The 5,070-nt window shown below is 36.6% G+C and overlaps 1 long non-coding RNA gene across 1 annotated transcript; it reads left to right on the top strand.

Annotated features, from left to right (window-relative positions):
- The first annotated feature begins 483 nt into the window (after nt 1-483).
- LOC104693663 lies at nt 484-3,901 on the top strand. The gene is made up of 3 exons (XR_752584.3): nt 484-653; nt 2,870-2,944; nt 3,781-3,901. It is a non-coding gene; the product is annotated as an uncharacterized LOC104693663 (long non-coding RNA).
- The last annotated feature ends 1,169 nt before the right edge of the window (nt 3,902-5,070 follow it).

Raw genomic sequence — 5,070 nt, 5'->3', positions numbered from 1 at the left:
TTTTGCAGTTTTGTTTGCTCTTGACACTATTTTGAGTAAATCTGAGCTTCTAAGACATGCTCAAGGCCATTAAATATTTATGCTCCCCAAACTGAATTTTTAAAGAATATTTGCTGTTTACAGGAATCAGGCTTTCTTTGGTTTTATGGCTTTTCTTACCAGCTATAAGATAGATTTTTATTTTTTTTTTCCATTGGGGGAAAAATGATGTATTTATGTGTTTGCAAAGACTTTTCTCCGCTGAAGAAAGCAGTAGGTAACATGAGTATAACACTGTGTTCTTCCATATTTCTATTTTTAAGTACTATTACCTGTGATATTTTCCATTTTGCCTTCTATTAGGCCTGAAATTGGAAACTATTTTAAAGCTAACAAACCCCAGAGTTTACCCCTGTTCTTTGAATAGCAACAGAAGTATGGCTGTTATGGTTTGACACATAAATGAAGAACAACCTCTGCTTTCCGGCAGGTACTCAAGTGGAACTTTTGCAAGTGGGCTATCATCAGAAGTGAAACGTTAGCTGCTGACTCCGCTGCTTTTGGCCGCAGACGGCTGCCTTTATGAATCATGTTTGTCCCTCTGCCTTTTTTGTGGTTTATATGGACTTGATTGAAAATGAAGCACTTGTCCTCTTACCTCGGACTTCCAGCAGGTGAGCTGCAGCAGGAGGTTACTGGCAGGTTACTATTGGCTGACTCCTTTTAGCCAACCTTCTCAATTTCTTTCTCAGATCCTACTTTTGCATGGGGTCATTAAAAAAATGAAACAAAACCAACTTCTACAAAATCAGGTTAGGGAAGATGTTGCTTAATTCTTTATTTCGTTCAAATGAACACTTGTAACATTCACTTCTCTGAGTGATAAAGCCTTTTATGAGAAGCTGATAAAAACAGGAATTTTAAAAGAGGAATATCAAAGATAGGACCAGAGGGGGCAAATTCATCACTGGAAAAGTTCTATTTATGCTGAGGGAGTACCATCAGTTTTGTCTCTGTCCTATATTTCACTGATCCTGAAACAACAGTGGTGACTTCAAAAAATTTGTTCCTCAGGAGTGATTGGATCACTGGCACTCTGGGTGCTACCAGCTGCAGACTGAATCACAGGCAGCCAGGACTTCTGACTGGATCACCCTTGTTAACATTTTCATATGTAACTCATAACTCACTTTATCAGCAACACTTCATTGAAATCTGTCTTTTGCCTTAGCTCTTCCCACTAAATATTCCTTGAGCTGAGAAGTGATCCTGATCTAAGAATCAGCAGTAATCTTTAACTATGCCTTTATAACTCATGAAACCACAGTAACCTCAATTTCATTTTAGAATGTGAACGTTATTTGGACAAACACTAAATTGTAGCTTCACTGCCATGAGATAAAACAAACTCCTTCAGGGGTCCTAGTGTGGTAGCTCTAAAAGGCAAGTAGAGTGAAGATCCTGAATAATTCGCTTTTCCAACCAGCTTTTAATGTATTTCCCCTGCAAATCAGTTAATGTATCATAGAGCTCAATTACCTGGCCATAAAATGAGAATTGTTGCTCAGAACTGTGACATTACAGTAACAAGAACCCTAATGATACAATAGATAAACATTGTTGCAATACTATCTCAGCTCTATTAGGGTATTTTAAATTTGCATCAAGTCTCAGTAAGGGTGAGGAAGTGCTGAGGTGCTGGAGGAGAAATTAGCCTTGCAGTACTCTTCAGTCTCAACATACAAACCACCAACTGTGGTAGTGAAAATGTTGGTTTATATTTGTAAAAAAAGAACTGCAATCAATTAGATACATACTAAGTATTAAGTAATTTCTCTAAGTTGATTGCCTTAGAAACTCTTCCTTAATAAAAGGTCGGTCGCAAATCTACTAAGTCTCCTTAAAAAAAAAACCCCATAGTGTCTTTCTTTCACCTGTCCTAGACTGCATCTATTTATTTATTTTTAGTCTGAAGGATGAGTCAAGTAACTGTAGTGGTGCCTTTAGCAATGCAAAATGCAATCTTTTGAATATTCTTATTTAGTGTTCCAATTTCAATGAGCTGGGAGCACAGTGAAGGAGATCAGATGTTTGCAGGTACTGGGTGAGGGTAGAAATAATTAGAAAGGATCTAAAAAGTAACATCACTTTTTTGTCAGCTATCTCTTCAGGGACTGGTTTAAATCCCAAACCGTTAAAGAGCAATCACTGTGCAAACAGAAGTTCCAACTGAATGAAACCAGAAGAAGCAGGGTATGACAAATTCCCTGAACAAAGTGAAGGAAGAAAGGTGGTGATATTTATCTGCTGAGGCTCTGGATTTCCATTTCAGAAATACTGTTGTTGTTTAGATATAGGAAAAATGTGGGATTTTACTTTGCTGCGGTCTTTTTGTTTTCCAAAATATGTGATAGTTAATAGATACGTAAAATCTTGTATAAAAACAGTCATATAGTTTTTTAACAAACATGTATTACCCACCTCACTGGATAGTAATTGAGGTCTTCTGTGTTCCCCTAAGAAATATTTTTCTCAGAATACTCTTCTGTGTGATCTGTATTCTTACCTTAGGGAAGATACAAGAGATTCTCTTATTTTAACTTAGCCCACCTTTCCCACAGACTATTCCGTGCTTTCTCAGCTGTTTGGATCTCCAGTAAAGGAGTGGGCAAAGAAAAATGGTGGTGGAATCTAATTTTTTTTGGTAGAAATTAGGACAGTTCCATTTTTAAACATGTACGTACACTTCCAATGCTTTCACTAGTCAAGGATGAAATTTTGAGCAAACATTAATTCCTCACTTTTTTTTGTATGAAGAATGGAATTTGGACTTTGCCCACCAGAAGAGAGTCCTTGCTATAGGCAGATGATTCTTCTGTTCTTCTTGCAGCAGTACAAGTGGTTGCACACTGAACTTCAAAGAAGAGGGAGCTAAGATAGATCCCTGACCTGGCTAAGTCCACGAGTAAGTACATCGGAGAAGTTCTTCAGCCAAAACCAGTTCTTGTGGGGCTTTCCAGCCCTTTATGGAAAATAAGTTGATTCCTGCAGGGTGCAACATGAAGACTTCCAGACTGAAGTGAGCTTCCTGCTATAGCAAGGATTTGGGTGTAGTACATCATAATTTGTATGGAAAGTTAACCTGTGGCAAATTGGGAATTAAAAAAAAATTTTTTTCTAACTGAAAAAACATCACAGCTTCATAGACAGACATTTTCTAGCATTTCTGGTGTGGATTCCTGAACAATTCAGATGGACAGGTAGTAGAATAAGGTAATACAATCCAGATACTGAAAGGATTTTTTGGGTGGTATACATTTAAGCTGAAGCCCCTGATTTATTCAGGCTTTTAAGTACCATGCAAGCCTTTCCTGTGGAAGAAATTCTGTTTAATGTAAATAATTCACTGTTTGGTAAATTAGAGGAAGGCAGGGAGTAATGAGACTTCCTAGGAGTTAAAAGCTTCAAATTTGGTGTGACTGTAGAGTAAATGTGAGAAGACAATTTTTAGAAGTTGTCTTCCTTTAAGTTCTGTTGAAGCATTCACCCCACTGTTTAGTGTGCTTTTATTGTTATTCTCCATCATTTTTCCTTGTTGCACTTTTTGATTCGAAAACAGTCTACTGTGCTAGCTTTTTCCATTGCAACACAGTAAGAAGCCATAACTACAAAATGATAATTTTTTTGTAATTCAAAAATAATGGGAGCTATATTCAAATAGAAAATATTCCCAACTCTCCTCTCCCTTCCCCACGTCAAATACTGTTTTAAAATTAAAGAACTCTGCACTCTCTATTACAGAAAAATACCCTCCATCAAGAAAATGTTGACATCTACCCGGACAAATCTAGAAATCACTGTTCTTTGTGATCTTCAATGATATTCTTCATTCAAAAACCTCAAAGCACAAATCATTTTACTGAGGCAGGTAGGAGAACTACTTCTATTTTCTCTTTCAGTCTAGCAGCTGTTTCCATAGCTCATGTGACAATATAATGATTTGGGCAGGAAAATAAGAGTTGGAGCTATGGGGGTGAACTTTGCATCAGGTTTCAGATGTCTCTTCCTGTACATCTTGGAAGACTCTAAATCAAATGGTGTAATTCAACACAGTTCAGTGCTTTGACAACATAACTAATTTGCTAAAACTAAATTGGCAGTAGCAGCAGTACTGCAAATTGTGATGCTGGTGCTTATTAGGAAGCATATTTTAAATATCACAAATAAATAAAGCTGCAGCAATAGTGGAATATTGCAATATTGGTGCCTATCACAAATACTTTTAAATATCACAAATAATTAAAATGACTAAGAGACATCTAAATTCCTAAGTTAACCTCCAAGACTGCAATTTTTAAGGACTCAAATTTTACTAAATCTGGGGATTAATATTTCCTTTGATCTTGTGTCAGAAAGCCACACACAGTGGAGCTGTTTGTGCACTGAGGCCAATCTCCTTTGTGGTTTTTTTGAGCTCAAGGTCTTCATGCAGTATTAGTGAGAACAGCAGCAGCTTAAAGCACTTCCTAATCCTAAAGAGACCATAAGTAACACATTGCTTTAAAAAGGTGGGGTTGAACCAGATTTAGCGAAGTGACTTGCCTTTTCCTGTGTTTTAATTTTAATTCTGCTTAACATTGAATTGTTTTAGCATTGGAATAGTTTAGAATATTCAGCACTTACATATACAGTTTACCAGAGGAAGCAAGAACAAGGTTTTCAGAAAAAAACCAAGGTTTTAAGTTCTGTTTTTAATGTTCATTGCAGAGTGAGTTATGTGACTAAACCCATAGAAATCCTGGGAAACTTTAAATTCTAAGGAGTCAAGGATTTGATTTTGAGTTGGTTCTGTTATTCTGGTGCAGACTGGAATGACTTGTTCAAACTCTGTGCATGTTACATGACATCTGTAGTAAGTGAATCCCAGAAGATTTTAAGATTTATTTTGAGTCTGTTTCAATCTTGAATACAATCCCGAAATGATTTTTATCTAGTCCCTGGATATGGATTGAAGCATCTTTGAGATTAATTACATTACATATTGGGGATTAGAAGAAATGGGGAAAATATGTGAAAACTGGGGAGAGAAAT

The sequence above is a fragment of the Corvus cornix genome, chromosome 4, assembly GCF_000738735.6.
Source record: "Corvus cornix cornix isolate S_Up_H32 chromosome 4, ASM73873v5, whole genome shotgun sequence".
Classification (NCBI taxonomy): Eukaryota; Metazoa; Chordata; class Aves; order Passeriformes; family Corvidae; genus Corvus; species Corvus cornix.
Note: the sequence above shows the minus strand (reverse complement) of the source record. Positions and strands in the feature narration are given on the sequence as shown.